This window comes from Arachis hypogaea, chromosome 4 (assembly GCF_003086295.3).
Source record: "Arachis hypogaea cultivar Tifrunner chromosome 4, arahy.Tifrunner.gnm2.J5K5, whole genome shotgun sequence".
Taxonomy (NCBI): domain Eukaryota; kingdom Viridiplantae; phylum Streptophyta; class Magnoliopsida; order Fabales; family Fabaceae; genus Arachis; species Arachis hypogaea.
In genome coordinates, this window is record NC_092039.1 from 80468242 (window position 1) to 80481136 (window position 12895).

General features: G+C 38.0%; 1 non-coding gene across 1 annotated transcript; it reads left to right on the forward strand.

The window, feature by feature from the left end:
- Nucleotides 1-6348: 6348 nt before the first annotated feature.
- Nucleotides 6349-6456, forward strand: LOC112798531 (small nucleolar RNA R71). Its single transcript, XR_003200140.1, has one exon. It is a non-coding gene; the product is annotated as a small nucleolar RNA R71 (small nucleolar RNA).
- The last annotated feature ends 6439 nt before the right edge of the window (nt 6457-12895 follow it).

Here is a 12895-nt window from a genome sequence, read left to right on the forward strand (position 1 = left end):
CGACAAATAATACTCAAATCAAAGTTTAATATTTTGGTTGTCACAAGTCCAACCCAATAAAACTAACTGAGAGTATTAGTCCTCAAGCTGTATGGAGATGCTGTGTTCCTTTTGAATCTCTGCTTTCCTACTGCTTTTATCCAATCCTTCTTACTCCTTTCCATGGCAAGTTGTATGTAGGGCATCACCGTTGTCAATGGCTACTTCCTATCCTCTCAGTGAAAATGGTCCAAATGCTCTTGTCACAGCACGGCTAATCATCTATCGGTTCTCGATCATGTTGAAATAGAATCCATTGATTCTTTTGCGTCTGTCACTACGCCCAACAATCGCAAGTTTGAAGCTTGTCACAGTCATTTAATCCCTGAATCCTACTCGAAATACCACAGACAAGGTTTAGACTTTCCAGATTCTCAAGAATGGCCGCCAAAGGGTTCTTAGCTTATACCACAAAGATCCTAATTAAAGAATCCAAGAGATACACACTCGTTCTAAGGTAGAACGGAAGTGGTTGTCAGTCACGCGTTCATAGGTGAGAATGATGATGAGTGTCACAGATCATCACATTCATCATGTTGAAGTGCAGCGAATATCTTAGAATAAGAATAAGCATGAATTGAATAGAGAATAGTAGTAATTGCATTAATACTCGAGGTACAGCAGAGCTCCACACCTTAATCTATGGTGTGTAGAAACTCTACCATTGAAAATACATAAGTGATGGTCTAGGCATGGCCGAATGGCCAGCCTCCACAAAAAACATATGAATTCGAAAATTAGGGAAAAGGACCACTAGTACAATAGTAAAAAGTTCTATTTATACTAAACTAGCTACTAGGGTTTACAGAAATAAGTCTTAGTGTAGAAATCCACTTCCGGGGCCTACTTTGGTGTGTGCTGGGCTGACCTTGAGCTTTACACGTGCAGAGGCTTCTCTTGGAGTTAAACGCCAAGTTGTAACGTGTTTTTGGCGTTTAACTCTGGTTTGTGACGTGTTTCTGGCGTTTTACTCCAGAATGCAGCATGGAACTGGCGTTGAACGCCAGTTTGCATCATCTAAACTCGAACAAAGTATGGACTATTACATATTTCTGAAAAGCTCTGGATGTCTACTTTCCAACGCCATTGAGAGCGCGCCATTTGGAGTTCTTTAGCTCCGGAAAATCCATTTCGAGTGCAGGGAGGTCAGAATCCAACAGCATCAGCAGTCCTTTGTCAGCCTGAAATAGATTTTTGCTCAGGTCCCTCAATTTCAGCCAGAAAATACCTGAAATCACAGAAAAACACACAAACTCAAAGTAAAGTCCAAAAATGTGAATTTTGCATAAAAACTAATAAAAACATCCCTAAAAGTAGCTAGATCCTACTAAAAACAACCTAAAAACAATGCCAAAAAGCGTATAAATTATCCGCTCATCACAACACCATACTTAAATTGTTGCTTGTCCCCATGCAACTGAAAATCAAATAGGATAAAAAGAAGAGAATATAATATAAATCTCAAAATATCAATGAATATTAGTTCTAATTAGATGAGCGGAACTTGTAGCTTTTTGCTTCTGAACAGTTTTGGCATCTCACTTTGTCCTTTGAAGTTTAGAATGATTGGCATCTATAGGAACTCAGAGTTCAGATAGTGTTATTGATTCTCTTAGTTAAGTATGTTGATTCTTGAACACAGCTACTTTATGAGTCTTGGCCGTGGCCCTAAGCACTTTGTTTTCCAGTATTACCACCGGATACATAAATGCCACAGACACATGACTGGGTGAACCTTTTTAGATTGTGACTCAGCTTTGCTAAAGTCCCCAGTTAGAGGTGTTCAGAGCTCTTAAGCACACTCTTTTTGCTTTGGATCACGACTTTAACCACTCAGTCTCAAGCTTTTCACTTGGACCTGCATGCCACAAGCACATAGTTAGGGATAGCTTGATTTAGCCGCTTAGGCCTGGATTTATTTCCTTGGGCCCTCCTATCTATTGATGCTCAAAGCCTTGGATCCTTTTTACCCTTACCTTTTAGTTTTAAGGGCTATTGACTTTTTCTGTTTGCGTTTTCTTTTTTCTTTTATTTTTTTCGCCATTTTTTTCGCAAGCTTTTTCTTTTTCACTGCTTTTTCTTGCTTCAAGAATCAATTTCATGATTTTTCAGATTATCAATAACATTTCTCTTTTTCATCATTCTTTCAAGAGCCAACAATTTTAACATTCATAAACAACAAGACCAAAAATATGCACTGTTCAAGCATTCATTCAGAAAACAAAAAGTATTGTCACCACATCAATATAATTAAACTAAATTCAAGGATGAATTTGAAACTCATGTACTTCTTATTCTTTTGTATTAAAAACATTTTTCATTTAAGAAAGGTGAAGGATTCATAGAATTATTCATAGCCTTAAGACATAGTTACTAAATACTAATGATCATGTAATAAAGACACAAACATAGACAAATATGAAGCTAAAAAATGAAAAACAGAGAAATAAGAACAAGGAAGTTAAGGAATGAGTCCACCTTAGTGATGGTGGCGCCTTCTTCTTGAAGGACCAATGATGTCCTTGAGCTCCTCTATGTCTCTTCCTTGCCTTTGTTGCTCCTCCCTCATAGCTCTTTGATCTTCTCTAATTTCATTGAGAATGATGGAGTGCTCTTGGTGCTCTACCCTCAATTGGTTCATATCATGACTCAATCCTTCTAGAGAAGTGTTGAGTTGTTCCCAATAGTTGTTTGGAGGAAAGTGCATCCCTTGAGGCATCTCAGGGATTTCTTGATGATGAGCTTCCTCATGCGTCTCTTAAGATCCATGGATGGCCTCTCTTGTTTGCTCCATCCTCTTCTTAGTGAAGGGCTTGTCCTCTTCAATGAGGATGTCTCCTTCTATGACAACTCCAGTTGAGTAGCATAGATGGAAAATAAGATGAGGAAAATCTAGCCTTGCCAAGGTGGAGGGCTTTTCGGCTACTTTGTAGATTTCTAGAGAGATGACTTCATGAACTTCTACTTCCTCTCCAATCATGATGCTATGGATCATGATTGCCCAATCCACAGTAACTTCGGATCAGTTTCTAGTGGGGATGATGGAGCATTGGATGAACTCCAACCATCCTCTAGCCACAGGCTTAAGGTCCAGAATTCTTAATTGAACCGGCTTGCCTTTTGAGTCTCTTTTCCATTGAGCTCCTTCCACACATATGTCCATAAGGACTTGGTCCAACCTTTGATCAAAGTTGACCCTTCTAGTGTAGGGGCGTACATCTTCTTGCATCATAGCCAAGTTGAATGCCAACCTTACATTTTCCATACTGAAATCTAAGTATTTTCCCCGAACCATTGTAAGATAATTATTTGGATTCGGGTTCATACTTTGATCATGGTTCCTAGTGATCCATGCATTGGCATAGAACTTTTGAACCATTAAGATTCCGACTTGTTGAATGGGGTTGGTCTGAACTTCCCAACCTCTTCTTTGGATCTCATGTCGGATCTCCGGATACTCATTCTTCTTGAGCATGAAAGGGACCTCAGGAATCACCTTCTTCTTGGCCACAACTTCATAGAAGTGATCTTGATGGACCTTTGAGATGAATCTCTCCATCTCCTATGACTCGGAGGTGGAAGCTTTTGTCTTTCCTTTCCTCTTTCTAGAGGTTTCTCCGGCCTTAGGAGCCATAGATGGTTATGGAAAAACAAAAAGCTATGCTTTTACTACACCAAACTTAGAATGTTGCTCGCCCTTGAGCAAAGAAAAGAAAGAATAGAAGAAGAAGAAGAAAAAGATATGAAAGAGAAGGAGAGGGATGTGTATTCGGCCAAGGGGGAGAAGAGAGGGTGTGTTGTGTGAAAATGAAGAAGGACAGAGGGTTTTATATAGTAAAGGGAGAAGGTAATAGGTTCGGTCATTAGGGTGGGTTTGGATGGGAAAAATGGATTTTGAATTTGAAGGTAGGTGGGGTTTATGGGGAAGAGTGGATGAATGTGAGTGGTGAAGAGGTGATGGGGAAGAGAGATTGAGGTGATTGGTAAAGGGTTTTTGGGGAAGAGTGTTATTGGATTGTGTGAAGAAGAGAGAATGTGAGTTGAGGTAGGTAGGGATCCTGTGGGGTCCACAGATCCTGAGATGATCCTGTGAGGTCCACAGATCCTGAGGTGTCAAGGATTTATCATCCCTGCACCAATTAGGCATGTAAAACACCTTTTGTATGCAATCCTAGCGTTTAACGCCAAATTGATGCTTGTTTCTGGCGTTAAACGCCCAAATGTAGCATGTTTCTGGCGTTTGACGCTAGCCTGATACTTGTTTCTGGCGTTAAATGCCAGCTTTCCCTGTGTGTAATCCTGGCGTTTGAACTCCAGACTGCTGCATGTTTCTGGCGTTCAACGCCAGCTTCATGCTCTGTTCTGGCGTTAAACGCCAGACAGATGCTCCTTACTAGCGTTTAAATGCCAGTAAGCTCGTCCTCCAGGGTGTGCTGTTTCTTCTGCTGTTTTTTATTCTACTTTTAATTTTAACAATTGTTTTGTGACTCCACATGATCATAGACCTAATAAAACATAAAAGAACAATAAAAATATAGATAAATAAAAATTGGGTTGCCTCCCAATAAGCGCTTCTTTAATGTCAATAGCTTGACAGTGAGCTCTCATGGAGCTTCACAGATGTTCAGAGCATGATGAGGGCCTCCCAACACCAAACTTAGAGTTTGAATGTGGGGGCTTCTCAACACCAAACTTAGAGTTTGGTTGTGGCCTCCCAACACCAAACTTAGAGTTTTATTGTGGGGGCTTTGTTTGACTCTGTATTGAGAGAAGCTTTTCATGCTTCCTCTCCATGGTTGCAGAGGAAGATCCTTAAACCTTAAACACAAGGTAGTCCCCATTCAATTGAAGGACTAGCTCTCCTCTGTCAACATCAATCACAGCTCCTATTGTGGCTAGGAAGGGTCTTCCAAGGATGATGCATTCATCCTTCTCCTTCCTAGTGTCTAATATTATGAAATCAGCAGGGATGTAAAGGCCTTTAACCTTCACTAACACGTCCTCTACCAATCCATAAGCTTGTCTTATTGACTTGTCTGCCATCTCTAATGAGAATGTGGCAGCATGTACCTCAAAAATCCCTAGTTTCTCTATTATAGAGAGTGGCATAAGATTTATACCAGACCCCAGGTCACACAGAGCCTTCTCAAAGGTCATGGTGCCTATGGTACAGGGTATTAAGAATTTAGCAGGATCCTGTTTCTTTTAAGGTAAAGTTTGCTGAACCCATGTATTTAGTTCAGTAATGAGCAAGGGAGGTTCATCTTCCCAAGTCTCATTACCAAACAACTTGGCATTCAGCTTCATGATGGCTCCTAGATATTGAGCAACTTGCTCTTCAGTTACATCTTCATCTTTTTCAGAGGAAGAATAGTTCTCAGAGCTCATGAATGGCAGAAGAAGGTTTAATGGAATCTCTATGGTCTCTATATGAGCCTCAGATTCCTTTAGGTCCTCAATAGGGAACTTTTTCTTGTCTGGGAAACGTCCCATGAGGTCTTCCCCATTGGGATTCACGTCCTCCCCTTCCTCTTTGGATTTGGCCATTTTTATTATATCAATAGCCTTGCATTCTCTCTTTGGATTCTCTTCTGTATTGCTTTGAAGAGTACTAGGAGAAGTTTCAGTAATGTTCTTACTCAGCTGGCCCACTTGTGCCTCCAAATTTTGAATGGAGGATATTGTTTCACTCATGAAACTTAAAGTGGCCTTAGATAGATCAGAGACTATGTTTGCTAAGCTAGAGGAGCTCTACTCAGAATGCTCTGTATGTTGCTGAGAAGATGATGGAAAAGGGTTGTTATTGCTAAGCCTGTTTCTTCCACCATTATTAAAGCCTTGTTGAGGCTTTTGTTGATCCTTCCATGAGAACTTTGGATGATTTCTCTATGAAGAATTATAGGTGTTCCCATAGGATTCACCCATGTAATTCACCTCTGTCATTGCAGGGTTCTCAGGATCATAAGCTTCTTCTTCAAAAGATGCCTCTTTAGTACTGTTGGACGCATTTTGCCATCCATTCAGACTTTGAGAAATCATGTTGACATGCTGAGTCAACATTTTGTTATGAGCCAATATGGCATTCAGAGCATCAATTTCAAAAACTTCCTTCCTCTGAGGCGTCCCATTACTCATAGAATTCCTCTCAGAAGTGTACATGAATTGGTTATTTGCAACCATGTTAATGAGTTCTTGTGCTTCTGAAGGCGTTTTCTTTAGGTGAATGGATCCACCTGCAGAATGGTCCAGTGACATCTTAGAGAACTCAGATAGACCATAATAGAATATATCTAAAATGGTCCACTCTGAAAGCATGTCAGAAGGACACCTTTTGGTCATCTGCTTGTATCTTTCCCAAGCTTCATAGAGGTATTCACCATCTTTTTGTTTGAAGGTCTAAACATTAACTCTAAGCTTGCTCAGCTTTTGAGGAGGAAAGAACTTAGCCAAGAAGGCCGTGACCAGCTTATCCCAAGAGTCCAGGCTATCTTTAGGTTGTGAGTCCAACCATGTTCTAACTCTGTCTCTTACAGCAAAAGGGAAAAGTATGAGCCTGTAGACTTCAGGATCTACTCCATTAGTCTTAACAGTCTCACAGATCTGCAAGAACTCAGTTAAAAACTGATAGGGATCTTCTGATGGAAGTCCATGAAATTTGCAGTTCTGTTGCATTAGAGCAACTAGTTGAGGTTTCAGCTCAAAATTGTTTGCTCCAATGGCAGGGATTGAGATGCTTCTTCCATCAAATTTGGAAGTAGGTGTAGTATAATCACCAAGCATCCTCCTTGCATTATTATTTTCGGCTGCCATCTCCTCTTCCTTTTCGAAAATTTCTGTAAGGTTGTCTCTGGATTGTTGTAATTTAGCTTCTCTTAGTTTCCTCTTCAGAGTCCTTTCAGGTTCAAGATCTGCTTCAACAAGAATATTCTTGTCCTTGCTCCTGCTCATATGAAAAAGAAGGGAACAGAAAATAATAATAGGGATCCTCTTTACCACAGTAGAGAGATTCATTTATGTTAGTGGAAGAAAAAAAGAATAGAAGAAGGAAAAGAAGAAAATTCGAACTCAGAGAGGAAGAGGGGGTTCAAATTTTAAGATGAAGAGAAGTGTTAGTAAATGAATAAATAAATAGAACGAGATGAGAGAGAAGAGTTTTCGAAAATTAACTAAAATAAAAGGAAAGTATTAAAGTTAAAATTCAAAAATTAAGAAAAGGAATAAAATAAAAATTAAAATTTGAAACAATTAGTTAATTAAAAGAATTTTGAAAAAGGGAGAGGAATTTTCGAAAATTAGAGAGATAAAATTAGTTAGGTGATTTTGAAAAAGATAAGAAACAAACAAAAAGTCAATTAGTTAGTTGAAAAAGATTTTGAAAATCAATTTTGAAAAGATAAGAAGTTAGAAAAGATTTTTGAAATCAATTTTGAAAAAGATATGATTTGAAAAATATCTTTTGAAAAGATATTTTGGAAAAGATTTGATTTTTAAAATTAAAATTGATTACTTGACTAACAAGAAACTAAAAGATATGACTCTAGAATTTAAAGATTGAACCTTTCTTAACAAGAAATTTTGAAATAAAGATAAGAAAAAGATTTTGAAAATAAATTTTAAAAATTTTTGAAAAAAAATGAAAAAGATTTGATTTTTGAAAAAGATTTTGAAAAGATAAGAATTTTTAAAATTGAAAATTTGACTTGACTTATAAGAAATAGCTAAGTTTTAAATATTTTTGACTAAGTCAACTCAAATTTTCGAAAATTATGAGCAAAATAAGGAAAAGATATTTTTTATTTTTGAATTTTTATTGAGGAGAGAGAAAAACACAAAAATGACTCACAACATGAAAATTATGAATCAAAACACATGATGCATGCAAGAACACTATGAATGTCAAGATGAACACCAAGAACACTTTGAAGATCATGATGAACATCAAGACTTATTTTTGAAAAATTTTCAAGAAAAGAAAAACATGCAAGACACCAAACTTAGAAATTTTTAATGCTTAGACACTATGAATGCAAAAATGCATTTGAAAAACAACAAAAGACACAAAACAAGAAAATATGAAGATCAAACAAGAAGACTTATCAAGAACAACTTGAAGATCATGATGAACACCATGCATGAATTTTTCGAAAAAATTGCAAAAGTTTTAAAAACATGCAATTGACACCAAACTTAAAAATTGACACTAGACTCAAACAAAAAATACAAAATATTTTTTATAATTTTTTTTGAATTTTTTGAAAATAATTTTTAGAAAAACAAAAACAAATAAAAAAAATTTTTGAAAGATTTTTGAAAAATTTTTGAAAAGAAAATTACATAATCTGAGCAACAAGATGAACCGTCAGTTGTCCAAACTCGAACAATCCCCGGCAACGGCGCCAAAAACTTGGTGCACGAAATTGTGATCATCAACAATGGCGCCAAAAACTTGGTAGTGCTCTCAAACGTGAATCACACTTTGTCACAACTCCGCACAACTAACCAGCAAGTGCACTGGGTCGTCCAAGTAATACCTTACGTGAGTAAGGGTCGATCCCACAGAGATTATTGGTATGAAGCAAGCTATAATGAAAACAATAATAATTAAAGCATAAAATAAAGATAGAGATACTTATGTAATTCATTGATGAGACTTTCAGATAAGTGTATGGGGATGCTTGTCCCTTCCGAATCTCTACTTTCCTACTGCTTTCATCCAATCCTTCATACTCCTTTCCATGGCAAGCTGTATGTAGGGCATCACCGTTGTCAATGGCTACTTTCCATCCTCTCAGTGAAAATGGTCCAAATGCTCTTGTCACAGCACGACTAATCATCTGTCGGTTCTCGATCATGTCGAAATAGAATCCATTGATTCTTTTGCGTCTGTCACTACGCCCAACAATCGCGAGTTTGAAGCTCGTCACAGTCATTCAATCCTTGAATCCTACTCGAAATACCACAGACAAGGTTTAGACTTCCCGGATTCTCAAGAATGGCCGCCAAAGGGTTCTAGCTTATACCACGAAGATCCTGATTAAGGAACCCAAGAGATACACGCTCGTTCTAAGGTAGAACGGAAGTGGTTGTCAGTCACACGTTCATAGATGAGAATGATGATGAGTGTCATAGATCATCACATTTATCATGTTGAAGTGTAGCGAATATCTTAAAATAAGAATAAGCATGAATTGAATAGAGAATAGTAGTAATTGCATTAATACTCGAGGTATAGCAGAGCTCCACACCTTAATCTATGGTGTGTAGAAACTCCACCGTTGAAAATACATAAGTGATGGTCCAGGCATGGCCGAATGGCCAGCCTCCACAAAAGACATATGAATTTGAAAATTAGGGAAAAGGACCACTAGTACAATAGTAAAAATAAGTCTTAGTGCAGAAATCCACTTTTGGGGCCCACTTTGGTGTGTGCTTGGGCTGACCTTGAGCTTTACACATGCAAAGGCTTCTCTTGGAGTTAAACGCCAAGTTGTAACGTGTTTTTGGCATTTAACTCTGGTTTGTGACGTGTTTTTGGCATTTTACTCCAGAATGCAGCATGGAATTGGCGTTGAACACCAGTTTGCATCATCTAAACTCAAACAAAGTATAGACTATTATATATTGCTGAAAAGCTCTGGATGTTTAATTTCTAACACCGTTGAGAGCGCGCCATTTGAAGTTTTGTAGCTCCAGAAAATCTATTTCGAGTGCAGGGAGGTCAGAATCCCACAGCATCAGCAGTCCTTTGTCAGCCTGAATCAGATTTTTGCTCAGGTCCCTCAATTTCAGCCAGAAAATACCTGAAATCATAGAAAAACACACAAACTCAAAGTAAAGTCCAGAAATGTGAATTTTGCATAAAAACTAATAAAAACATCCCTAAAAGTAGCTAGATCCTACTAAAAACTACCTAAAAATAATGCCAAAAAACGTATAAATTATCCGCTCATCACACAGCTACCGCATGGCTAATCATCTATCAGTTCTCACTCGTGTCGAAATAGGATCTCTCTATCCATTTGCACACTATCACTGCGCCCAACAGTTGTGAGTTTGAAGCTCATCACAGTCATCCCGTCCCAGATCCTACTCGGAATACCACAAACAAGGTTTAGACTTTTCGGATCTCAGGAATGCTGGCAATTATTTCTAGCCTATACCACTGGTGCACGAAATTGCAATCACACTTTTGCAATCCGCACAACTAACCAGCAAGTGCACTGGGTCGTCTAAGTAATACCTTACGTGAGTAAGGGTCGAATCCCACGGAGATTGTTGGCTTGAAGCAAGCTATGGTTATCTTATTAATCTTAGTCAGGATACCAATTATAGTTATCAATTGACTTGCAAATAAACAAGAGAGCACGGATTAAATAATACTTATTATACAGTAATGGAGAATATGTTGGAGTTTTGGAGATGTTTTGTCTTCTGAATTCCTGCAACATAATGCTTTCTCACTTTCAAACATGCAAGGCTCCTTCCATGGCAAGCTGTATGTAGGGCATCACCGTTGTCAATGCCTACTTCCCATCCTCTCAGTGAAAATGGTCCAAATACTCTGTCACAGCACGGCTAATCATCTGTCGGTTCTCGATCGTGTAAGAATAGGATCCATTGATCCTTTTGCGTCTGTCACTACGCCCAACACTCCCGAGTTTGAAGCTCGTCACAGTCATCCAATCCCTGAATCCTACTCGGAATACCACAGACAAGGTTTAGACTTTCTGGATTCTCAAGGATGCTGCCAATGGATTCTAGCTTATACCACGATGATTCTGATTAAGGAATCTAAGAGATACTCATTCAATCTAATGTAGAACAGAGGTGTTTGTCAGGCACACGTTCATGGGTTGAGAATGGTGATGAGTGTCACGGATCATAACATCCATCACAGTTAAGTACGAATCAGCATCTTAGATAGAAACAAGCGTGTTTGAATGAAAAGCAGAAATCATTGCATTAATTCATCGAGAAGCTGCAGAGCTCCTCACCCCCAACAATGGAGTTTAGAGACTCATGCCGTCAGAGAATATGAAATTCAGATCTAAAAATGTTATGAGATACAAAATAAGTCTCTAAAAGTTGTTTAAATACTAAATTGGTAACCTAGATTTACAGAAAATGAGTAAACTAAGATAGATGGTGCAGAAATCCATTTCTGGGCCCCACTTGGTGTGTGCTGGGGCTGAGATTTGAGCTTCTCACGTTCCTGGGCTATTTCTGGAGTTAAACGCCAGGTTGTAACCTATTTCTGGTGGTTAACTCCAACTTGCAACCTGTTTCTGGCGCTGAACGCCAGAATGCAACATGGAACTGGCGTTAAACGCCAGTTTACGTCATTTATCTTCGCGCAAAGTATGGACTATTATATATTGCTGGAAAGCCCTGGATGTATACTTTCCAACCCAATTGAGAGGGCGCCAATTGGACTCCTGTATCTCCAAAAAATCCAATCCAAGTGAAGGGAGGTCAGAATCCAACATCATCAGCAGTCCCTTTTCAGCCTGAGTTAGATTTTTGCTCAACTCCCTTAATTTCAGTCAGAAAATACCTGAAATCACAAAAAAACACACAAACTCATAGTAAAGTCTAGAAATATGATTTTTGCCTAAAAACTAATAAAAATATACTAAAAACTAACAAAAACATACTAAAAACTACAAGAAATTACCCCCAAAAAGCGTATAAAATAACCGCTCATCACAACACCAAACTTAAACTGTTGCTTGTCCTCAAGCAACTAGATAAATAAAATAGGATAAAAAGAAATCAAGAAGCAATAGTATCTCAGAGTTTTAAGTGAAGCTCAGATTCTAACTAGATGAGCGGGACTATTAGCTTTTTGCTTCTGAACAGTTTTGGCATCTCAATTTATCCTTTGAAATTCAGAATGATTAGCATCCATAGGAACTCAGAATTCAGATAGTATTATTGATTCTCCTAGTTAAGTATGTTGATTCTTGAACACAACTACTTTTATGAGTCTTGGCCATGGCCCTAAGCACTTTGTTTTCCAGTATTACTACCGGAAACATAAATGCCACAAACACATAAATAGGTGAACCTTTTCAGATTGTGACTTAGCCTTGCTAAAGTCCCCAATTAGAGGTGTCCAGAGTTCTTAAGCGCACTCTTTTGCTTTGGATCACGACTTTAACCACTCAGTCTCAAGCTTTTCACTTGGACCTGCATGCTACAAGCACATGGTTAAGGACAGCTTGATTTAGCCGCTTAGGCCTGGATTTATTTCCTTGGGCCCTCCTATCCATTGATGCTCAAAGTCTTGGATCCTTTTCACCCTTGACTTTTGGTTTAAAGGGCTATTGACTTTTTCTACCTCTTTTGCTTTTTTTTTTCACTGCTTTTTCTTGCTTCAAGAATCAATTTCATGGTTTTTCAGATCAGCAATAATATTTCTCTTGTTCATCATTCTTTCATGAGCCAACAATTTTAACATTCATAAAATTCAATTTCAAAAGATATGCACTGTTCAAGCATTCATTCAGAAGACAAAAAATATTGCCACCACATATAAATAATTAGAATTGTCCTTATTAAGAACTCGAAAAATTATTGCCTCTTTATTCTAAAAATTCTACTATTTTATTCATGTTTGATGATGATGAGAAAAATAAATTATAGCATACTTGGAGATAAAATTAAAATAGATATACTACTTACTACTCATATATAACTTCTAAGGTAAATTCCTATAAGAATAACTATCACAGAGTTAAAGCTAAGATTAGGACTCAACAACCTTTATTTTGGGAAATAGATGTTCCTCTAGTCTGTGGGGTGCTTGGTCCTTCAAGAGATAGCTTTTGACGCTTCAGTTCCTTCAAGTCACGCC